Genomic DNA, 26,055 nt, shown 5'->3' with positions numbered 1-26,055 from the left:
TTGTGGGTTTATGTTTTGGTTTCACTTGTACATTCACTCTGTGAGTCATTTGTGCCAAGTTTAGTGTCACTAAGTTAAAGAATTATTTTAGTTGTCATCACTGACTTCCGTGTTGTAAGCACTGTGTGAAATCTAGGCCTTTTTTCCAGTTAGTCTGCTAAGAATTTAAACCACTGTTGGAATACTGGGAGCATGCAATCTCATCATTTTAGGTTGGTTTCACCCGGATAGATTTTGTTTTCTTCTTTTGCATGGTGCTGGGGTAATCTGTAGCTTGGTGTGACTGCATTTGGGCTTTCAGCATCCTGCTTGCTTGTGTGCTGTTTCTTTGTTTCATCCATGTTTCCAGCAGACTTGACTGAGGAGACAAACATCTTTGCCATCTCTGTCATTTACAACTATTTTTGAATAACTCCGTTCATATGCTTCATGTAGTTACAGTTTTTCTCTCTAAGCAGTGTTCAACTCTGCGATTTGGCTAAGGGGTATGGGGTGTGAAAGTCCTTCTGCCTTTTTTCTAATGTTAAGGCCAGCTGCAGAAGACATTTATTTTTAATGTTTAACACATCCGAGGGTTCATTCGCTTAGTCACTAGTTGCTGTCTTAGCATGGTTTGGCAATCACTATTATTTAGCATTGGAAATTAGCATTGTTTAAAGGTATAATTTACCAGACTACAAGTTTAGATGTAAGTGATAAAAATATTCCTTAAACTTTAAAAACCTTTGATGTGAAATTGATCCTTTGCAGACATTTTGGGGGAAGTGAAAACAGGAGGTTACAATTACAGAGTATTTTGCGATATTAACTTTGATGGATTGTTTGGTGCCAAGGAAGAGTAATAAATCTCATTTGTTTACAAAAGCCGGGTGCCTTTTCAGATCTCATGAACTGTGGGTTCCTGTGATTTGCTTCATTTTTTTTCTGTAGTTTAGTTGTTTGGATTTGACTTTCAATTACATTGCCATGAATACCTTTCTGTAAACAGTAGAATAGAAAGCATTCTTCTCCCTATGTAGTGGGAAGAAAAATTCACAGAAGTCACAGTCAGCTATACTTAGACATTGCTCCATCAAGAAAACCATTCTGCATGCAAGCTCCAATTTGCTGGGTTACACTACTCAAAACCTTCCAGCCTGTTGTTTTCAAACCCACTTATCTCCAGAAGTGAGCTTGCATTTTCTGTTTCTAAGCAATGTAGGAAGAAAAAGGAATTTTCGGTTGTGAACCATCTTGTCCTGTTGAGGTGAATTAATCATTATAGTTAGGGATTTCAGTGAAACAAGAGTTGAGATAACATGGAGAATTTTCAAAACACTTCAAGTTTTCAGGTACACTCAACTAAAGGAACTACTTCATGTGTGTGATCCAAATTCAAGACATTGTGAAAGTTTGCAAATTCTAAGATAAATTCTAAGTGTTTAATATTTAGAAAGTATTAGTAATCGGTTTGTAACTGATTTTTAAAAGGAACTATTTCAGGCTCTTATTTATGAATATATAACCTATTCGGGAGAAAATATTTTGTCAGCTCACCTGTAATATTAGACATAACTAGATTGGGGAGTTTGCAATTATGAGGTCTTTGCATTGCTTCAGTGCCTTCTCTTAATTCTCTGATCCTGGATCCAAGCAGCAAAAGTTAATCAATTCACAGTAAGCCTGTAGGGAAATGCAGTTCTATTTCCATGTATTTCATTCAGAATTAATGTGGAACTCAGTAGAAGAGTCAAAGAGCTGCTCAAATGCCCAGTACTGTCTGTGGAAAAACACCCCTCGACAAGACTTGGATTTTTTAAATTTTTATATTTTTTTCTGAACAGGGAGTTTTTTTTTCAATATTAAAAACATATTCCTTTTTTACAACATGCAGTCCCACATCAAGTACAGAAAATATTCTAGTCAGATTCATCAAAAAAGAGATTTTGTAGACCTCAGGAGGCAGAGAACCATAATGACCATTTTCAGAATGGCATTCTTTGTTTCTCCTAATTTGACTAATTTGGCCACAAGTACTGGAAATGTGGAAAACTGTAATGAGATACAGCTGTCTAGCTTGAGAAAACATTACTTCCCAAAGAACAATCAGACTGTTTGTGTGACTGTACTTTACTTTTTTTTACTTTTTTTTTCTTTTCTTCTGAGGTATCTTGTGGAGGGGGGAAGCAGGAAGAGGGATGGAAGGACGGAGAGGTATGTTCAGTGGAGCAATCAGTGTCCTTGATTCTATAAGCCACATGCTAAAACTCTCCATATGGCTAACATCCCCAAGACCTGTATCACGGACCTTAAAAATGTGCAGAAGAATGTCTGGGAACAACTCTCAGGCAGGAAATAAGAGACGGCTCATAGAGTGTCCCCTGTGGAATGGAGACAGCCATGTCACCCAAATCTTTTTTTGGACTTTTTTCTAATCTCCCCCCCCCCCTTTTCTTTTTCTTTTTTTCCTATTTGTCTTGTTTTCATCTAAATTCTGGCAACTAGTTTCCATCCCAGATCAGACAATTTTCCTCTGTGCATCCTTCTCCATAAAACTGTTCTGAAACATTTTATTCCAACACTACTAATCTGTCACTAGCTTTTCCATCTGATCCCTGTCTCCTCAGCTTTTAGCATGCACCATTCTTCTGTACACAGCAATGGCCATTTCAGCTGGTTGGGGCTGGGAATAATGAATTGGAACACCAAATCCTACTTGATTTAGCAGCAACATGTTTTTTTCAAATCTGGGCAAATCAGAATCTAATATTTGAAGGCCAAAATAAAAAGCTATAGCGATTCAACATACAAACCTAAGTTAGTGCTTGCTCTTCAGTGGACCAAGTACTCTGTACACCAATTGAATTAATTTATGAAAATTATACCCCTTATTTTGTAGCCTATATATAAACTTAGAGGCAAATTCTAGAAATGTTTTATCTATGTCAGTCAAAAACTTTAAAAATCAGTTGGAAAAGATCTTCAAGATCATCTGGTCCAACCATCATCCTACCACCAATCTCACCCACTATTGGCAATCCATCCTGTTCCTTACAAGCCCCTAGGATTCTTTTCCTGTTATCTCCTTAACTTTGGTATTTTCCCAGTTCTTCCTAATCTAGTGCAATTTGCAAATTTTATCAAAGTGCTACTCTGCCATTTTTCTGAATTGTAGCAGGTGTAGCTGGACAGAACCAAAATGAACTTTTTCCTTCTACCTGCTATGCATGAACAAAAATTACGTGCCATTAACTTGTCTATGCAAATGCACATAACACAGGGAATAAACAAAAGGACCATGATCTTGTTGGCATCACGGAGACCTGGTGGGATGTCTTCCGTGACTGCACTGTTGGAATGGGAGGATACTGGCTCTTTAGGACAGAGGAGGTGAGAAGGGGTCATCGCCTCTCCATATGTCAGTGAGCAGCTGGAGTGTGTGGAGCTCTGCCTGGGGATGGGTTAGTAGCTGACAGAGAGCTTGTGGGTCAGGATTACAGGGATGGCAGGGACAGGTGACATTGTGGTGGGGGTCTGCTGCAGGCCACCTGACTAGGAGGACTGAATGGATGAGGCTCTCTGTAGACAGATAGGAGCAGCCTCTTCAAAAAGAGTATTTTGGCTTTGTCTCAAGTGACAGTGGTAAAATTTTTCCCATTAGAGCTTATATAACTTTTTTTACATCTTTTTAATATTTATTTCCAGTCTGAATAGCACAAAAATAAATTTACTTCCAATGTTCAGCAAATAAAACAACCCTGAAAAGAATGACGCTAGGCCAATTTGTGTTGAGGTTGTCTCTTAATTATATGTCACCTGGTCTGAAAATGAAATGGCCGGGAGTAATACAGTGCTTCGCACCGGAATTGGACATCAGGGGAGGGAAGAAACATTCCCTCAGCGTTTGTTGCCTTGGTGTCCATGAGCTGGGACACACCACTGATTTTCACCAAGCCCATGTGTCCCAAGGCATCGTCCAAGACATGACCCTCTCATACCACCCCAGTGGGACTGAGAAAGAGAAACTGGAGCTGCCGGGTCTTTGCCCAGACTGATCTGTGTAAAGCAGAGTGCTGTACTATATTCAAGGGAGCCATCAATATCTGCACCAGGCTAAATATTCAATGTTTACCACTTGGTCTACTTTATACCTAACCTTGAGAAAGTAATCATGCTGTCATGCTCTCTCCCCTTCCTCCAAACATTTGCACCGATTCTGCATGTGGCTGCAGCAAACCAGGCAGTTCCACTGAGGTGGATCCCTGATGGATTCCCTGTGCTTTTGCATTGCTGCCTGCCCACACTCTGCTATAGGGCAAAGTCTTCCATTCTTTGTTGTTGTGGGAGGACATAGAATCATAGAATGTCTTGGGTTGGAAGGTACCTTAAATACTTTACAACCCAACCCCCCTGCCATGGGCCGGGACACCTCCCACTAGACGAGGTTGCCCAAAGCCCCATGCAGCCTGGCCTTGAACACTTCCAGGGATGGCACATCCACAGCTTCTGGGCAACCTGTGCCAGTGCCTCACCGCATAGCCCAAAAGGGACTTGGAAGTAATCCAGTTGTGTGCTAAGGAGATACATTCACCTCCCATCAGGTAACCATCAGGACTCAAACCTGAGGTCTCAGGCTTGGTGTGGCCCCAAGGCCAGGTGAGGACAGGTGTTATATGGTGGTAATATGAGGACAGGTGGTCTTGTTGGGGTCATGGCTGGGAGTATTTCAAACACCAGACCTTGGCAGTTCTGGAGTTCTCACAGGCATGTTGGGCCAAGGGCAGGGGATCCAAAGCCAAGGGCAAGGGCTTAAATGGGCAGAGCACTGTTATCTAAGAGTGGATGCCCAGTAGATCTCTGAGGAGAGCCTCGAGAACCACAATCACGTGTTCATGATGGCTTTCACTTTGGGGTAGCAACATATGTGAGATCTTATGTGAGTCCTTACATCGCCTTAGAGATGAAAAATAAAAAGTGGATAGGACGCTGGCATACCTTAGAGATAACAAAAAAATCCTGTTCATGGAGTTAGAAAAACAGCATAAGCCCTTGGCTTATTTCAGCAACACCAGATTCTTGCAGAAAATGGATCGATTTAAGTTAATTTTTGTTTAAAGTCTGGTGGTGGTCCACAGGATATGGAAGGTTACACTTCTATTCCTGGAGAAAATGTTCCGGGTTTGTTTCATTTTTGCTTTCTTTGTTGGTGTCTGATAGTGAGCAATTCCTTTTATTAACTCTCAGACAGGCTTTCATTCACACGGCTATGACAACCTGTGAATGTCATGCACATTTCTTTTCCTCTGCAGCAAGCACACTGTCTGGTAACTCTCCGGTACTACTCTACAGTCCCTTGTTTTTTTCTTCTGTAGCATTAGTTCTCATGCCCAGCAGCTGCCTGTTTATTTCTAGCACTGGAAGGATTGCAAAATGTCTAAGACCTCATGCCAGAAAGCTGTCAGCCTTTCCCCTACTTGCAATATGAACTTGTCCTTTACACATTATGAGGTCAAAAATGGGTCTAGGCTGTGGCAGAATGGAGCTCTGTAAAATTGTAATGACAATAGCTCATATTTATATCAATACTAACACTTGATTTTATTATATTTTCATTGTAATAGCTTGTGCAGGTGAGTTATCCCAAGCCAGATACAGCTAACATAAGTCTGTTTTTACCAAAAATGCATCCAGAAAAGGAGAATGCAGGCAGAGGCGCAGATTGATGACAAGACTTGACCTATGTCAGACTGAGTCAATAGTCTTCACAGGATTGGAAAGAGAACCCCATCTGATGATTATCTGGGATCTCACTTATTCCTGAACCCTATAACCCATCATATAAGATGACAAAAAAAGCCACGGCAAGAGCCAAACTGTTCCATACATTTTATGTTCAGCTTTCTGTTCCTTTCCGTTTGGTATTGAGTGAGAATAAATTAATAACATTGCCACATTCAAAATAATACTCATGCAATTGTTTAGGACCTATGGTGATTCCAGAAAGAATTTAACATTCCTGTGTGTCTTTTGTAGTCTATAATGACTCTTGCTTCCTAAGTCTTTCTTTTAATGTTTTCACTTCTGGACCAAAAACATTTCTGAACTTATGAAAAGATTACCCGTCTCTCCATGGAAATCATCTTTATTCCCAGTACAACTCTATTAGGTGTTTTAGCAAAGTGGTACATTCAGTGATGGGTTTGCTGAGTTTTTTTGGTAAACACTGTGAGCTCTAGGACTTGTTCTTTATGTCTTGCTTTTTCAAGTATGTGTAGTGTTCCCAGGAGTAAAACCCTATCTCCACTGGCTTTCGCGTTCATCTGCTTTTCCCCAGCTTGCCAAAACAGTTCAGTCTGGACCAAAGAATTTCTTTCTTACTTCGATGGCCTGTTTTCACTTAGAGGATAGCTGTGACTGTTTTGATCAAATACAGACAATACAAAAATCTGGGAAAGAACCCACCAGCATAACTCACAATTGAACCATGATGTCTTTTTCAAGTGTGTACTTTTCTTACTTTCAATAATATTTTACTTGTCCTGAAGGGACAGGCTGACTCATCCCATCCACTAGCTGTCCCCAGAAGGAGAACCATCTGAGAAGCCCAGTACAATAAGGATTATACCTAGCTCTCAGCAGCTAAGGTTAGTGAGATTGTAGCTCCTCAAAGTACTGGATAGAAGAAATATGTTAGCGCAGTACGACAAAGTCAGAACCAGGGAACAAAATTAGAGGTCAAACTTGACTGTACTGATTGCATCCACCAGAATCGCACCCAGAGGCTGAAGATAAATGCACGTGGATCTTCAGTGGTAGAGCTCAGAACCCTTTGGGGCCTGGAGCTGTAGCTAAGATGTTGGAGCCAAACTTGGCAAATGCCACATCACACAAATCAAATCTATTGAATCAGTACAGAGCTGCTACGGGAAAAAGAATAGGGGAGTCCTTGACTGCATGCCATCAGCTGGGAAAAACAGATCTAATCCAGATATGTTTAATGATATGCATTGGGTTTTGTCACAGCCGAGTATCTTTGACTGCTTTTCATTTGAGTTGTTTTCATCACTAGTAGGCATTTGTCTGGTATTTCTGGCTTTCTTCTTCTACACGAACAATAAATTCAACATTTGAATGACTGTTAAACTTCTCTGAAATTTTGGTTTAAAAAAAGCAATTGGAATTCAACAAAGCTTTGAATTAGAACTCCAGTGAGACAAAAAGTGGGAATTCCTTTTGGTACAAAGTTGCTAAAAGTTTACTTACTAGTTCTGCTACCCCCTTTAGCTTGGTATTAGGGGGATGGTTGGACCAGACGATCTTGGAGGTCTTTTCCAGCCTTAATGATTCTATGATTCTATGATACATTTTGTAGTAGTGTGACTTTAATGAATGTAATCAGGTATATGTTTAACAACAAAGTTTAGATTGAGGAAGACATTCAGTGCAAGGTGATTGTGGCCACAATGGTTTGGTTCGCAACCTAATAAATGTCCTGAGGAACCCTTCAGGGAACAATAGCCACAGTAAGTTTATTTCATAACTCTTCAGAAAGCCTGGATCTCCTGAACTGCAATGTAGCTCTTATTCAGGCAGGAGTATAATAACGTAATATTGCATGCAGAGTGAAAACTTTAGTTTATTCAGTTATGAGGGCCTCTGCCTCCTGCCATGGCAAATGCATATGCATCAGAGTTTAGCAGCACAGTAATAAACACTTTTTCTCCTTCTCTGTTTTTGGGCCTCCTCAACAGCTGTTCAGTTTTCTTCAATTTTTGTATCATTTTCTGATTATTTTTGCATTGGACACAGGTGCTAGATTTCCTTTCTTACTTGAGAACTGTGGCAATATTTTTGGAGTCTGCAACACAAGCCTTCAGGGCTTCAAAGAAAACTAGTGTGAGAGCACATTCTGTAGTATCTAAGCATGGAGCAGAAAAGACACAGAGACACTAGATCCCTTACGCCCTCCTCTCTCTGTTGGCAGCTGGAAGACAAGCTGAAGTCCAGTCTCCACTTCTACTGATGCTGCATCCTGTCAGCTCCACTGCTGCCAGAATCTCTGGAGAGACAATGGGGATTCGGGCCATAATGTCTTAATGCCTCCAGTATCAAAACCAGAAGGACACACTGTGGTTTAAAAAATGAAATCCAATTTTATAAGCCCATTTTAATACATGAGAACAAGGGACATGGGCATATTTTTGTTTGTTTGGACTTATTCGCATTTTAAATGTGATTTCCTGTTGCCAGATCATAAAAAAAATGAGGTCATGTATTCAACGGTAAAATCTGATATAGCTCCATTAATTACAAGGAAACAATTCTATTTCTGCTGCTTGTGGCTATGGCCCATTTAAACAAGCTTCATATGACAGAGACTCTTTGAGCATACCTTGATGCAAGGAAAAGAAATATATATTTGGGATTCGTTGTTTAGCTCTGCATTTACAAAAATGTAATTTATACTGCTTTCATGTACCCTAATACGATTCCATTTAAAAATTAACCGGCTTGATTTTATCCCCCTTCTGCTTGTTTGCAATGTAATATTTCATGTTTATTGGTTATATTCAAAGGTACACAAGTGGTGATTTCTTTTATTACTCCTATATCTCATACCCTCTGAGACTTGATCTGAAACATGTTTATTAAAAGTGACAGCTGGGTACATAAGAACCTGAGCACAAAGAAAACATTACCTGCCTTGCTTGGTTGTGTTCCTGGAAGTGTTCTGATTCAGGCTAAGCTCCCTTTTTCAAGTTTTTGTCATCTGAAAATTGGTTATTACACAAATGTGTCTCTGGAAACATTGATAACAGAATTGGTAGAAAAATTCAAAATGAAAAAACACTAGCTAATTTTAAGTCATTTTTAGTCTACAGGTTTTGAAAGGAAGTCATTTAACATATCTGACATGGTTTGCAAACATTTTCATACAAAATGTTCTTTTGTCTTCCTTCTAATATTTCATCTTTTATAAAATTTTTCTCTCCCCATATATCCATTCCATGCTGCTGGAGCAAAGAAAAGAAATAAGGGGAGAAACATTTAAATGCTGCAGTTGAAGTGTTTTAAAAGGAAGGAGAGGATAACATAGAACTTCACACTTCATGTTCTCCCACAACAGAAAAGGCAGAAATTTGAGAGGAAAAATGGAAAAGACACTCTTTTCTTAAAATGTCTTTAGCCAATAATCTACACGTCAATTGTAATTAATTAATGGCATTAATTCCTACTAACAGCACCAATGCCCTGCAGGCATAATTTCAGTCTGTCTTCTGTAGAAGCACAACAGGAGGTAGCAGAGTGAGGAGGAGGCTACAGCACCTCTGTTGCATACAGCCACAGGGCATGGGTCTCAGGATAAGTAGATGAGCCTGGGGAAAAACAAGCCCCCCAGGTAAACCACAGCAGTAGCGTTAAGCTCTTACCCATAACAGTGTTCAGGATGGTTAGATTTGGGGTTGGTGTCACATTCAGCTGAGGGGGGTGTAAAACCATGCTGCAAAACTGTGTGCTCCTTCATCTACAGTCCTGTTTTCCAGTACTAGCAGCTTTGTGGTGAGAGGTTTCTGGTCAAAATGAACACTTTTGAGTAAAAAAAATCATTCACGGGAAAAGGGAAATACTGAACCCATGGACAGCCTGGAGTACAGCAGATGAAGAGGGTCCTCCTGAATCTGAAACAGTACCAGCCCATGAGGAGAAGGGACTGCTGGTCCTCCCAAAGCAGAATTGTGCTAGAACTGGAATGTGGCCATCGTGAGCATGGTCCAGGTGTTCCTATACACCAAGCCCAATAGCAACCAGTTTGCAGATTTTCAGAGAAAAAGGTACCTTAGAGATAGACATTTTGGAACTTCATGTCAACACATAGGGAACATTTGCAAGACCCCCTTCTCCCTATAATAATTACCACTGCATTGCTAAGCAGTATCAATCATTTCTAAAACACAAACATAGCTGTGCATAGATCTATGGATGTCAGGACAGCATCAATACCCCTCAGTAGAAGCCTAAAAGACAAATGATAGCCTCTCTTTGTGCTCAAAACTGAGCAGGGCTCCAGTTAGCGAGAGAAAGAAAAAAAAACAAGAGAATAAATGGGAAGGTCTGAAAAGCTTCTATAGTTTTACTGCACTTGAGAAGATCTCTGTCAGGGCCCTGAGGGCACCAGTAAATAGGCCTTAATGACCCTGACCAGCCTCACCTGGGATCTGCACCCACACAGGCTCTATTTAAGCACAAGCACAAAAGGGTTTTCTTCACCCCCCTTCCCCCCCCCCCCCCACTTCCTACCCCACTTTCCCACCCCACCCCCCTTTTTTTTCTTTTTTTTCTTTTTTTTTTCTTTTTTTTCTTCCCCCCCCCCCCCTTTTTTTTTGGGGCGGGGCGGGGGGGGTGGAGAGGAATCATCCTTGACAGAACTCTGCTGGAGAAATGCTGGACTACTGTTACCCTTGATCTGAACCTCAACGACGCACAGGTTGATTCCTTGCCTTGACCTGAGACTTGCCTGGTGATCACTGAGCCTAACCCTGGCCTGTGGGCTGACTTCCTAGCTCGGCCTTACACCTGTCTCTGGGTTCTTGGTTGGACCTGGCTATTGTCTTTAGATTTGTAACTGCTACCTTTTTTGTGTGCTCTGGGGTGGGCTTAAACTAGAGTGCAAATGTGACAGCCTCAAAAAGAAGAAGGAAAGGAGATGGTGCTGGAGTCTTTTGTAAGCTGTGAAGTGGGAGAAGCTATTTTTGAGTCTGATGCTTGCAAGAGGGGCTATGTTAATTGTTGATGCTGCACTTGCTCTTGCTGAGAGCTGTAATAGTAGGAATTGTCATCAGAGCAGTAGTGCCTTGTTCAAGCAGGTAGATGGGCAAGGAAGGACAAGCAATGGGTAGTAGATCAAGGAGTGGTTGGTGATCTTCCTGGAAGAGATGGGCTAACAGAATGAGGACCAATTTGTCAAGGAGAAACAGCTCACACCACCAAGCGAGAGGCATATTGGATCACGTCCTGATGCTAAGTGACGTTTGACATTCCCAAACTGCAGAGTGGTGTCTGTGGTTGGGGTTGGGAAAGGAAATGTCTCCCAGCAGCTCTCTCTCCAGAAGAGAGCACTCTGGTACTTACAGATGTACTTGAAATAGGTGTTGTGCACCAGCCTGTTTTTTTTTTTTTTTTTTTGGGGGGGGTGGAGTGGGAGGGGAGGGAGAACAGGGAGAGAGGATGTTACCTTGTGGCTGGATGAGACTTCAGAGCATCCTGAATTTACTATTGTCTTAAAAAGAGGAGAAGAGGTGAACACCTGAGTCATGGATCTATCAGGTGTTTTCACTGCTGCAGTTTGATCCTACTCCCTTTCCACACCTATTTCCATGCTCCAGCCAGCTCTGCTGAGTATCGTTGACTAACTGTTACATGGGGGACTCAGAAGAATTCATACTGGTTTAGTATTTCTCTATGTAATTATAGGGTAACAACACTTATTAATGTTGCTGCAATGCAAAGATATGTTCATTCTCCATATGTTCTGTCAGAACAAATGTTATTGCTACAAATGATGTTTCTATACAAAGTCATACAAGTGTAACTGTTTTCTCCTGCCACTGCTGTTCATTTTTACCTTCCAAGTAACTGTTTATGCTTTATAAGATGAAGTGAATCCATCTGTGTTTTGCAAGTAACAGGATCATGCCTCTGGTAGAGGTCAGCTGTAGACATTATTCAAAACCATGGGAGTTGAGGAAAGCAATTACAACAGCAGCCACTGCACTATCTTAATGGTGACAGACATCAAATTTGATGTTTAGCCAAATGCTTGTTCTAGACATTTTTGGAAAGAAGTGCCAATGACTGTCAGAGACATCCTCAGGAAGGCAGAAATCTCCATCCAGCCAAGTGCTGGGAATGCTTGGTTATTTGTGGTAAATACATGAATAAAGGGAGTGTTAAAGGAGGTGACCTCAGTGCTGTGCCAAAATGAGCACAAGGGTGAGGTGAAACCACTGTATTTGATGAGACTTCTGCTTTGTTGTGGGATTCTGTTTGGGACCTTACAGAGCTACAGATGAAATTTTTCTTTTTTCACTTTCTCCCCTGAGTTGAATCATGCCTAGTGCTAGTTGTTTATTCATGATCAGCATTGCATTTCACTTGGCTTCTGTTTTAGGGGGCTTAGTGAGGCCTGTCCCAAAACTTCCAGCTCTTTCCAACGTCTTTGTTCTTTGTGAACAGGTGGATTAAATGCATTTTGGCCCACTGTTCCTTTATGTAGTATGAAGCAACACTCATGGCTTCAACAGAACTGTGTCCCACCATACCATTCTAAAACTCTTATCTACAGCCTACACTCTTCACAGAGCACCCAGGAACTGGAAAATGCTTGAGGTATAAATTAGAATCTGGGTTCTGTGAGGTAACTATCACTTGTCAAAATGCAATGGATTATATTTGCCCTCAGATGAATTTGTATGTATTCTGTAGACTGTCACATTGCCAGGGAGGTTCTGGCAGTGCTGGTAGTCACAAAACTCTTCTGTATGGGTACAGACATGGGAAAGATCTGCCAGTGATAATCTGATGTAGTTGATTCAATCACAGCTCTACTGAATTGCTATTCAAATCTTACCATCTCCCAAGAATACTTTCCTTGTATTTTAGTATTGTCATTCTGTGGGATGTAGGCAGTCCACCTGTTCAAAAAACAAAAAACATCTGAATTTCAGCCTTTGCCCTGTTCTTCACTCTAATTTTGTGAAGCTGAGAATCTTTCAGAGCAAATAAATCAATGCTCTAGTAAAAGTGAATTAATACAAGTCAGACTAGTTAATTAAATGGTGTTTGTCAGGTGGATATGTCTGTTTAGGTGTCTCTGTGCTTATATAGAAATTTCCAGACTGTCCTCATATGGTAATAAGGAACTGTTAGTCTGAAGAGGAAAAAGCATTTCTTGAAATGTGTTCTTTTAATAAAAAATAAACTGCATATATTACATGTTAATCACTCATAAAATAGATGTAGCAATTCATTTTGAATGCATCCCTTGTGAAATGCACTAGACAAGTATATTTTCAATTATTTAATGAATGAAAAAATTAATTATCAATATGAATTGGTTATAACCATGATTCGTGACCTGAAAAAGGGTATTTCATGGTTATTTATGAAAGTCATGGTCTTCATTGGTGTTTGCTGGTGCACTGTAGATCAGACTGGCAGCCTACTGAATACAGGCTGCGATTTAACAAAACTTCATAACATGTATACTGGCAGTATATGCATAAAGGTATACCAATTCACTATGGCCCCTGCTAAATCCAAGGCCCCAGTTCCTATAACTTTTTTTGGCATACTGCAAGAGTGTTACTGTTCCTCACAGTTAAATTCCTATTTTATTGTACAATAATATTTTTGCTTTTGCATCATTACAACTTCATATAGTGTTATGGCTACCCCCTTTTTAAATGTTAGCATTTTACATGACAAATATGTGCCCTTACAGTTTACCTGCAATTATTTTATTTCTTTATGATTATAATTATTCCAGTCTAGCTCTAATTTCATGCTCATCATTTTGCTATTGTTGAAAGCTAATAGCATGATCACTACCCTGTTGTAAATAGGAGAAGACATACTAGATGCCCTAAGGAGTTTATAATTGAAAACAGATTGACAGCCATAGTTAATGCATTGCATTCCAAAATAATCCTTCTTGGGTTTGTTTTTTCTACTGGTTTCCACATGTTTGACGATGATTTCAGTTTAGAGCAGTGGCTCTGATTCATAACTACTCACCAAGTATCTTCTCCAGCTTACAGTTCTTTTTATTGGCTGCTTACATTGAATGTAAATTCCAGTTAAAAATACTATTCTCTTGCAGGAATGAAAGAGAAGTGGTACTTGGGTCACACAACAACTTCCATTCCTTCCTTGGATATCCAGGGACATGATCATACCCAGACTGACTTTGAAGTAGTGAGGAGAAAAGCAGTCTGGTCCCCATCAGCCTCTTCACCTTTGATATGGTGGCCTCTATTGGTCTGATATGGTGGTTGCTGGCAGGAGATCACCTTGCTCATCTATAATAAATCGTGTTTTTTTCAACAAAGTGATCAGGTTCAACCCATGGCTGGAAAATATCTGTATCTGATGTAATTAAAATAGTGGATGAGTCTAGTCAAGGGAGGAGGAAGAACAAAGTACCTGCAGTTGGACAAGCTTTGTAATAATAAACTACACCACTAAGTCCCAGTCATATTATTAAAATTCATAGATTTAAAGGTAACTGTGGAGCTGCTCCTAAATCCTTGAATAGGAGACCGAGAAGAGGAGAAATAGTTAATAACAAGTGACTACTGTAATTCATATAATTGTAATGGTGGCTTCCAGAAAGCAATCTGAAGTCCAAGTCTATCCCAATTGTGATTGTATTCATTGCTTTTCTGGGTTTGTTTTTAGTTAATCCAAATAATTTTTTTAAACTAATTTATTTTTTATTTTTTAATTTTAAAACTAATTTTTTAAAACTAACTTTTAGTTAATCCAAAGAAAATCAGCTCAGATGAAAATGAATTGAGTGGTGAGAGTTTGGAGAAGCCCTGTATGAAGTAATGTAGGTAATCCTAAAATATATCACATATCACATCTGTAAGTCTTTATAAGAGGCATGTCAGAAAAGGCTGCCTTAGAGCCTCTAAGCAAAGAAAAAAGCAGAAATCTGGTACATGTAAAGAACTGGAAAATGTAGCAGAGACTTGGGATTTTCATTTACCATATGTGCATGCCTAGCAGAGAAGTACAGCAAGGTGTTTCTGCCCTATTAGCCATGGTTTTTAGGAGCAATTCCTGTCTTGGAATTTTTTCTATTTAATTATGTTTTCAGCTTTGTACATTGTTTAAGAAAAACTTTGAAGACATTTGCCCCCACTGACTACTTGTCTCTTCTCTTAACAGAAACAAATTCAGGTAACTACAGAGCAAATAAGGATTAGGTCACTTAAATATTTGACTTTCCACTCTGACTATAGATGGTTTCAGGTCTTGTGGCCACAAAAATAGCTTAAAGTTTGCAGCAAGAGAGTAGATCAAAAAAGGCCTCACTTTTAAGAAGCTCACAGCTACTGCTTAAGTAATATACAGCCACTTCTCCTGTGTAATTTTAGTTGGTTTGTGAAATGTATTCTATCCTCAGACTCGCAAAGGGGGGTGGAAATCTAGCAAAACTATTCTGTATGTTCAATGCAATGCTTTGAGGCAAAAAGAAATAAAGATTAGTCGTGTTATGAATCCCAGACACAAGTCTGCCTTTAACCTGTGTCCAAAATTCACTGTTGAGCTAAAGGTACTGCTTCTGGGTAATGTTAGGCTCTCATTTGCCCCAGAATATCTCTGAGGCTGTCCTCCCTGTACTGTTCTGCTAGGAAAGACTCAAAGCCTGCCCTGGTAACCCCTTCCCACCCTGGTTTTCCCATTCATTTTTTTTTTTTGAACTTGTTTTTTTCCCTGATATTTTTTCCCCTCACCATTATTTTATTTTTGTGTGTTTGTGGTGCATACATAGATTTTCTTTCCCCTGCTGTAAGCGTAATTAGATTTAATTGCTTTGCCTGTGTAGCCTTCTATAAAGCTTTGTCTGCATCATCCCATTTGGGTTAAACCAAATGATAACTAGGCATGCACATGTCTTGCTGAAAGCATGTTAAATGAGATAGAGCCTAGGATATATAAAGCAAGCATGTCTGTAGCACATTCAGATCAATAGTGCATAATTAGAAATAAAATAGAATGCCATAGCTTCTCTGTTAAACCTCTACTCTGCTTTGAATTGTAAATACAAGCAAATATTTGACAATTTTGATTTTTTTTTTTTTTTTTAATTCACATGTGGGGACTTCTGTAGGTTGCTGAAGGAAGAGGGGTACTGCATGATCAAGTGGGAGAGTTTGAGGTGAGAATTAAGGGACTGCAAGCACTGTGGAAGGATCAGAGCTCAGTTAATGTTGCAGGACTCAGCAAGCTCCACGAGAGCTGTGCCCCTTGATGAATCATTTTACTCTCCAGCTGGTGAAAGGCTTATGCTCAAGTCAAGTGTTCACCAACCATTTGGGGTCATGCTGAACTTAGAAACTCATTGAACACCAACAGTGGTATTAATATTTATTTCTAATAACTTTTCACTATGCTTTAACATAAGAAGTGCACAGCTTAAACTAGTATTGATGTTCTTGGCTGAATGCTTTGCAGAGATGAGATGTGAAGTTTGTACTAGGTATTCGTATCATGAGAACCCCCATGATCATGCTGTCAGGAGCAAGGGGTGGTGTGTGCAAAAGGTATGTGTTCAGATTTTTCCTATATGCACCTGCAGAGGCAAGGAGTGGAATTTCAATGGGTATAAACTGGGTTTGGGTTGATGGAAACCCCAACAATCAGGTTTGCAGGGGCAAGGGGAAGAATTTGGGATATGTAGGAAACTCAGGCAGTTGGATATGTTAATTCCTATAGTCTGGTCCCCGGGGTGAGCAGTGGAGTTTATAAAGAAAATACAATACCACAATCTTAACAGAGAGTTTAAAATTAATTTATAGTAGCAGGGACACCTCCAGGCAGAGGACCCCAGGATAGAGGGGAAGGGGTGCCCATGAAGTGACCATGGATGACCCATGCTGGAGCAGAGGAAGATGATTAAAGGAGATGAGTGTGGCAGGAAGGAAGTGTTAAGCATGCAACTCCAACCTCCAGAGCTGTCCAACACCTCACCAGAGGAACTGGGAGGGACAGAGTATGACTTGATGTGAGAATTAGGGAAGCTGGTACAAGGAACAGAAGAGGTGTTTGGTTTAAGTTGAGCTTAGAGGTGGCAGGATTCTTTAGTAAAGTATTTGCACATTAATTATGCAAATTACTGAACAGAAGTTGATGTTGATTGGCAATAAACTGAATAAAATAAAAATTCCCTGCATTGAGACACTTTTCCTGTGATTTTGCTGAAAGACCAGGAATATGCAGGTAAAACAAAAGAATAATCAAGGCTCACAAGCAACTGAGTAGGAAGACCCTGGCTATCCAGGGGACCTGGTGTCCAAACTGAAGAACACATGAGTTAGCAGGGAACTTGAGCCAAGGATATTTACTGGGTTAATTACTTTGTCTAGACTATATATTCCTTGGCCAAATAGTCAAGATCTGTGACATTCATGTAACACTTCTGTGTACATGACTAGATGCACATATTTGCAGACACCTAATACAATCAACTTTTTGGATCAATGTAGGCCAGACAAGTAACATCTCTATCATTTGTTTGGAGATGGAGTGTTTAGGTCATCGTGGAGTGGGGATATGGCTTGTGACGTCAGTGCAGTATTTCCTCTATTGGTTGCTATTTCAATGGTGTTATATGTTTGAGGTAATACATCAAAAGATAGGTGACTTTCATCTGGCTCTGACTCTTCAAACTTCAAATCAATGCATTTGTAGTACTCTGCTGGTAGTTTAATCTTCCACCTAATATCGAAGTTTTTTCTGTATGGAGCTTCTTAAGAGCTCATTATCAGTTCTTCTTACATGTTTATCTTATGTGATGGAATGAAAGCAGGCTTTCCAATCCTCAAGACATCCATCTCATCCTTATACTTTTTAAAACTTTTTAAGTATGAATACTAGCAGGTAATCTGCTTGCCTTGTGACTAGGAAAGGGAAAGATCTTTGAACCTTTTCGTTTTTGCTGTTGAATGTCTTTTATATGGTTTATCTACATAGATAATATCAGACTTGGGCTAGAAATCTCCATGGTTCTTAGCTTTACTTGTCTTTGTGATATAATGCAGATAAGTTTTTTAAGAACATCTTTAAAATTGGGTAAGGTCTTCCTCCAAAAACTGAGATGTCTGTTTTCTCTGTTTATTATCTAGAAAGATCCTGTTTCTTCACAGAACTTCAGTTGAATATATTTGAGAATGGCTAATCAAATCAACTGCTTCTGGCGTTAAACCTCAGCACCTTTAATCGTTCATTTTCTCCACCAGGAGAAGTAGCCTCCATTATTCATTGACTATGTAGGCAGCATAAGCTCTTGTTGTATTCTGAATAATGCTCAAGCTAAGTGCCTGAAGGAGCTGATGTGGCTTTTTGCCCTCTGGATACATCTGCGTGGCATGGTGCAATGCTGTGTAAAGGTATTATTTCCACTGAAGTCAGTTCTTCTGTATTTACAGACTGAAGCACTGTTTCCTCAGCTTTTGATGTTAAAACATATAGATAATGTCACTGTGGCTTAAGCTGAAATGAGGTTAATATTTTAGACATCCATAACATAGCTAAACTTCATGCTTCTGAGTTCTTCTACATCTATATATTTCTTTGTTGGCATGACCTGTAGCATATGCAGTGAAATGACTTCAGAGAATGAAAATAATGTAGAAATATGTCAAACACATTTCTATCACCAAGGTCTAACATCTGAGGTGTGTAGTTGGGGGGAGGAAGGTATTGTGATTTAAGGCCTATCACATTGAATGTGAATTGTTGGGTGAGAGGAGAAAGGAACTGAGAATGCAGAGTTAAAATTGGCTTTTCTGAAGCTGCTCTTGTGAGCTGGAATGCGTATCAGCAATCTGATGCCTGGAGCACAGAACTGCAATGATTTCTTCCTCTTGAAGAAGAGGAACTTCAGCAAAATTCTCACACAAATGTCACAAGCTGCATTTACTATTCTGGTATATTGTCATGAATGTGTCTTAGATGCAAAAATTATATTTGATCTCTGCTTTCTCTGCAGATTCACAGTAGTGGGAGTAGGATCAGGCTTTCATTAGATATTTCGTTCTGCACTCTGTCTCTGTCTGTACCTCCCTCTCTTGCACTCTTTAATCTTTCTGAGCGATTTTATCTCTTCCTGCAGGGGTGATTGAAATGATCCTTTGAAGCAACCCGCTTTGACATTTTTGGGGAAAAAAAAAAAAGAACGAATGTTCTAATTAAGCTAAACATCAATTAAAGCTCAAGCATAAATGTAAGATTCTGATCAGTTCTTTCATGTAAGCTTGAAAATTGCATTATGTTAGCAGAGGGACTCATTAGGTGCTTACAGAAAGTCCAGATTATGAAGCAAAGACCCATGAGTGATATCCAAGACTATGTAGTAAAAGGAAATATTCAGCACCCTTCACGTAACATGTGTAGTGACCTACTGCCCAAATGGTTCAGGAAAAAGAAAACAATCTTAATTACACTGGGACTATTAAACACTGATCCAGAACTGAAAAAGGGTTCAAAAAGGTGTATATATTCAATGTGTGTTTTACTGAGAACTGAGCCCTCTGGTTTTCAGAGTCTTGCACATGTGTGTTTAATTATACTTGTGCGATACCATATCAAAGATGCAGGATTTTTTTTAGATCTTTTCAAGGCCATGGTCCTTTGTTTATTCTTCTGTGGTGTGATCCACGTCTTAGGTGTATGGTTGGCTGAGGAAGTTCTGAAAGTATGAGCTTCACCTTGTATTCCCATCTCTTGCAGTCACCTTTTATATTTATATATAGAAATGACAAAGCTAAATTTGAATGGCAAGAGCTGTGGCCAGCATTTCTGCAGACAGTGCCCACAACCTGTTTCAGCTAGATGGGATAGAAATAATTTCTGTTTTGAAAATGATGGTATAGTGAGGAGACACTGAGTTTAACCTCCAACAGGCTCTTTGGAGAAAACTATTTCCCCCTCTCAAACATGGGGCTAGAGGGGATGTCATGATCCAGTGAGTTCAGTCGCATAGTGCTTCAAACAGCCAGTTTGAACAATCCACTTCATAACAGTAGCGAGATACAGCTTAGAAATGAATAATTGTGGCGTGCCCACACACTGTCTTTTGAAAGGCTAAGTAGAATGATACGAATTGTTCACATTGTTTTAATCACTTTCCTTTCTTTTTTGCTGAGCGAGGAATAACTTTCTGCAGAGAAGTTGTGCACTGCTGATTTATTTTTTTTTTTGAGACTTTCATAATTAATTTGGTGTTGTTGGGCAGAAATGCTGGAAGAGCGTGATGGGTGGAACTTAAAGTCCTCAGCCTCCCTGAGTCTTGGGTGTGCCCAGTTTCTGGTGTAGATGGCTTTCATTTAGTCATAGGGTTTTTTCACTCCAGGCCTGTGGACAATTGCATGCATCCTTAAATTTACTACCATAAGCTCTCCTGTTGGAAAGCAATGCAACCACAGGAGACAAAATGGAAGAAACAGGCATAAGCAGAGGCAGGAGGAGGGTCACAACACTTTGTCAGGACTGAGTTTGTTGCCTGCGTTAATAATGTGTTAGTGCAGGAGAAGTAATTTTTGAGAACTGATTCCATGTGGAGGCATTACTGTGGTGCTTAGGGATGTGCTTTAGTGGGTGATATTGGTGGTAGGGGGATGGTTGGACCAGATGATCCTGGAGGTCTTTTTTCCAACTTTAATGATTCTATGATACGCTGCAGCAGCCATTTGTCACCAATCCATGCCCTATATCTTGACACCCTTAGTCTGGTGGTTTCATATGATCTTCAGGCCTTTGTTGACCTTGCCTAGCCTACAGCACAGCTCTAATGCTGTCTCCACGTGGGTTGCAGAAGGAGCCTGTTCAGTTAGCTTAAGTGGGCACAGATATCATAGGACCTTATACAATTATGGGATATTATGCAACTTGTGCATGCTGACAAGCCAACAAAGGTACTCATCTTCATATTCCTTAAACCAGGGCTTTCAGACCTGGCTTGCAGGACTCCATGCAGAAGTCTCACTGCAGGGGCTGAGCAAGAACATCTTCCCTTGAGCAACACAGACTCTGGATGAGCAGGGTTAAGTGGTGGACAGGGGTGTTTTCTGGGGCAACAAAGGATAAGAAAGCAGACAGGAGAATTCCTGACAGCTCTGTTCAGTCTTGTTTTCAGTGTAACACAGCAGTGTTCATGGAACAGCTTGTACTCCTTTTGCAGTTACATGGTGGTGCTCTAGAGATCCTCAGTGTAGTTAAATCTTGGGGAAGATGTGGCTTTTAGCTGGGACTTATTTCCTTGTGCCCAAGTACAGAATAGATTAAAGAATGAAACCATTGGGCAAAAATAGACTTCATAGTACTGAAATCTTGAACTGTTGGCAGAACAAGGAAAGCCTGTGTCATCAGACTTTTGTTGACAATTATTTTGGCATGCATAACACACTTTCACACAAATTTGTGACCTTGGGGGGCTGGGTGGGAGATAGTGATGAGGATTGTGCTGGTATTTGATTCTGCAGCCTTCTCTAATGCACAGCATGACAGGGAAAAACTCATTGTAAGAGTAACTCTTTTATTTAAAAGTAAAGGAACATATCTTTTGCTTTTACATCACTGGCAGCATATATGGCAATACCATTTTAAAGTTGACTCCTTTGATAGCTTCAGTCAGATCTGACAAGGATTCTGTTCAAAATAGATACTTGTTGGGGTTTCTTAGCTAAAGCATCCTCTCAATCTTTTGACAAATTCAGTGTCTCAACACTGTGAATATCACACCCACCACCTCCAAAATACTGACAGAGCAAGTGGCTTTCTTTAGAAATGTCCTCTTTCCAAGTTTTGCATACTGAAAGTTCCTGTTCAGTTTCATTCAAGTCTAGCTTGTGGGTGGATCTAATGACATCTTCTCTCTTTATATTCATCTACAGCATATTGGCTATTCCTGCCCTGAAGACCTGGCAGCTGATTCCTCACCACACACACCTTCTAGTCTGCCTGTGCGTACCAATGAGGCTGGAAAGCAAGTCCTTCAGTGCCAGTCCTGGGAGCGGGAACTTGCACAAGAGTACCTGCATCACTACAACAAGCAAAAGCTTGTTGAGAAGCAATGAGCATGCTTCAGGCCAGACCCCTGTGCTGACATAATTTCCTTGAGAGCTGAGAGGACTCTGCAGATAGCTGCAACCACAAAAGAAATTAAGAAATACGTTAAGAATGTAGACTGAGAGCCATGGCCAGCCTTTCTCTTGGCCTTTCATAGAATCATAGAATATCCTGAGTTGGAAGGGACCCATAAGGATCATCTAGTCCAACTCATGGCACCACACAGGTCTACCCAAAATTTTAGACCATGTGACTAAGTGCACAGTCCAAACGCTTCTTAAATTCAGACAGGCTTGGTGCAGTGACTACTTCCCTGGGGAGCTGTTGTGGTTTAGCCCGGCTGGCAGCCAAACACCACACAGCCGTTCGCTCACCCTCCCCCCTCCCTCTCCGGGATGGGGGAGAGAAATGGGAAAGTGAAGCCTGTGAGTTGAGATAAAGACAGTTTATTAAGACAGGGAAAAGAATAACAATAATAACAATAATAATAATAATAATAGTATTAATAGTAAAAATGTGTACAAAATAAGTGATGCACAATGCAATTGCTCACCACCCGTTGACTGATGCCCAGCCTATCCCCGAGCAGCCGGCCCCCCCCTCCACCCCGGCTAGCCACCCCTATATATTGTTCAGCATGACGTCAGATGGTATGGAATACCCCTTTGGCCAGTTTGGGTCAGCTGTCCTGGGTCTGTCCCCTCCCAGCTCCTGCTGCATCCCTAGCCTGCTCGCTAGCAGGACAGAGCGAGAAGCTGAAAAGTCCTTGGCTTGGTGTAAGCACTGCTCTACAACAATTAAAACATCAGCATGTTATCAGCGCTCTTCTCATCCTAATCCAAAACATAGCACCCTGCCAGCTACTAGGAGGAAAATTAACTCTGTCCTACCTGGAACCAGGACAGGAGCCTGTTCCAGTGTGTGACAACCCTCTCAGTGAAGAACCTCTTCCTCATGACTAGCCTAAACCTCCCCTGCCTCAGCTTGACACCATTCCTGTGGGTCCTATCACTGGTGACTAAGGAGAATAGATTGACACCTTCCCCTCCACTCCCTCTCGTGAGGAAGCTGCAGACCACAATGAGGTCTCCCCTCAGCCTCCTCTTCTCCAGGCTGAACAGGCCCAGTGACCTCAGCTGCTCCTCATGCGTCTTCCCCTCTAGGCCCTTCACCATCTTCATAGCCCTCCTCTGGAGGCTCTCCAACAGTTTTGTACTGTGGTGCCCAGAACTGCACACAGTACTCAAGGTGAGGCCATACCAGCGCAGAGTAGAGCGGGACAATCCCTTCCCTCGACCGACTAGCGATGCCATGCTTGATGCATCCCAGGATATGGTTGGCCCTCCTGGCTGCCAGGGCACACTGCTGGCTCATATTCAACTTGCTGTCAACCACAACCCCCAGATCCCTCTCTGTGGGGCTGCTCTCCAGCGTCTCGTTGCCCAGTCTGTATGTATAGCCAGGCTTGCCCTGTCCCAGGTGCAGGACCTGGCACTTGCTCTTGTTAAACTTCATGCGGTTGGTGATTGCCCAGCTCTCCAATCTGTCCGGATCTCTCTGCAAGGCCTTTCCACCCTCAACAGAGTCCACAACTCCTCCAACTTTGGTGTCGTCGGTAAATTTGCTCAAAACACCTTCTAGTCCTACATCCAAATCATTTATAAAAACATTGAAGAGGACTGGCCCTAAAATGGAGCCTTGGGGGACCCCACTGGTGACCATCCGCCAGCCAGATGTGGCCCCATTTACCACAACCCTTTGAGCCCTGCCTGTCAGCCAATTGCTCACCCATCGCATGATGTTTTTGTTTAGCCGTATGCTGGACATTTTGTCCAGTAGGATCCTATGGGAAACCGTGTCAAAAGCTTTGCTGAAGTCCAAAAAGATCACATCAGATGGTTTCCCTTGGTCGACTAGATCTTATCGTAAAAGGAAATCAAATTTGTTAGGCAGGACCTACCCCTCATGAACCCATGTTGGCTGGGACCAATGACTGCATTGTCCCCCAGGTACACTTCAATAACTTCAAGGATCATCTTCTCCATAATTTTACCAGGCACTGACGTGTGACTGACAGGCCTGTAATTGCTAGGGTCTTCTTTCTTGCCCTTCTTGAAAATTGGCACAACATTTGCCAGCTTCCAGTCCAATGGGACCTCTCCAGATTCCCAAGATCGTTGAAAAATAATTGAGAGAGGTCCCACGATGACGCCAGCCAGCTCCTTAAGCACCCTGGGATGAATCCCATCCAGACCCATGGATCCAGATGGAGCAGCAAATCTTGCACACGTTCAGGGTCGGTTGGGAGTTTATCATTCCCACCGTCATGGTCCTCCAGCTCAGGGCACCCTGGGTCCTGATGCCCATCATCAGTGTTGAAGACTGAGGCAAAGAAGGCGTTAAACGTCTCTGCTTTGCCTATGTCATTGTCTGTGAGGTGACCTTCTCCATCAAGTAGCAGACCTATGTTTTCTTTGGTCCTCCTTTTTCTTCTTTCTTTTTGTGCAGACTTTTTTTTTTTCTACATTAGAACACCTTGGTCCTCTTTGAGGAGCTCCCTATGAAGGAAAAGGTCTTGACAGATTCATAATCAAAGCTTTGGCCAACCTGGGATCCTATCACACAATCTGATGGCTTTCTTAAAATGAGTTAGCAAATTGACCTGGATTGAATCATCATAGTTTAAAAAAAAAAAAAAAAGACACTTTCTTTTGTTACTAGACTTCAAAAAGTTCTGAGAATGAATCATCAGATCATCATGAAATGTCTTCTTAGCCTGTGCCTGTTCTCTGCAAATATTCTGAGGTGCATGGAGGCAGTTGGGCTGCCTCTGACTAGGTAGATTGTCTTCTACTCCACAGAGCAGCGGGCACATCAGTTGTCTTATAAAATCATAGAATGGCTTGGGTTGGAAGGGACCTTAAAGATCATCAGGTTCGAACACCTCTGCCATGGGCAGGGATGCCACCCACTAGATCAGGTTGCCTGTGGCCTTGTCCAACCTGTTCTTGAACACCTCCAGGGATGGGGCATCCACAGCTTCTCTGGGCAACCTGTTCCAGTGCCTTGCCACCAAGTGAAGAATTCCCTCCTAGCCTCTAATCTAAATCTCTCCTCTTTTAGTTTTTACATCCCCCCTTGTCCTGTCATTGTCTGCCTGAGCAAAATTATGCTCTCTATCCCTTTTATAAGCCCCCTTTAAGTATTGAAGAGCTGCAATGAGGTCACTCCAGAACCTTCTCTTCAGGCTGAACAGCCCAAGCTCTCTCAGCCTTCCTTCGTAGAAGAGGTGCTCCAGCCCTCTGATCATCCTTGTGGCCCTGCTCTGGACCTGCTCCAACAGGCCCACATCTTTCCAGTGGTGGGGGCCCCAGAGCTGGCTGTGGCACTCCAAGTGGGGCCTCACAAGGCAGAGCAGAGGGGGACAATCCCCTCCCTTGACCTGCTGCTGGCCATGCCTCTGTTGATGCAGCCCAGGATGCAGTTGGTCTTCTGGGCTGCAAGCGCTCACTGGTGGCTCATGCCGAGCTTTTGGTCCACCAGAACCCTCAAGTCCTCTCCGCAGGGCTGCTCTCAATGAGTTTTTCTCCCAGTCTGTGCTCATGTCTGGGATTGCTCCGACCCAGGTGCAGCACCTTGCTCCTTAGGCTCATGTGGATCCACTTCTCAAGCTCTTGTTCACAGCATTGTACATTTGTAATATTGAATATGTGCCGCCCCAAAAAGCATCTCCAAATTTTGCAACGCTCTGAGAATAGTTTATGCTTTCATGTGCCCTAGGTAGAAGGCGACACTTGGATTAGTGGTCAGATGAACAGTGTGTGATAGAAAAAATAATACCTCCCTGTATGTCTCTTTTTGCCTGTCTCTGTTCAGCTGTCAGCCTTTAGGGCAGTAACTGTCTTGTACCGTATACCATACACTGCACATTGGTGGTCTTGTTCTGGGTTGAGGCTGCTGGAAGATGATCTGAAGAGGAGAGATGGGCACTTCTTTTCTCTGACTTTGGTCATCAGGTGCACTGCTGTCATCATGCCCTGGGCAGAGGCATTGGCTATGTTTCCGCTCTGACACTCACAAGTGACTCTAAACCCTGTGAGGTAGGATCACATTCATCAAATCTCTCCTAATGTTGGTTCAGTAGCTCTGTTCTTACTTCCCTTCTCCTCAGCACTGTATGGGCTGAAACTGCCGTGAGCCCAGGCAGAGGCACGTCCTCCC

Source organism: Cygnus atratus, chromosome 1 (assembly GCF_013377495.2).
Source record: "Cygnus atratus isolate AKBS03 ecotype Queensland, Australia chromosome 1, CAtr_DNAZoo_HiC_assembly, whole genome shotgun sequence".
Classification (NCBI taxonomy): domain Eukaryota; kingdom Metazoa; phylum Chordata; class Aves; order Anseriformes; family Anatidae; genus Cygnus; species Cygnus atratus.
This window is presented reverse-complemented; position numbering follows the sequence as displayed.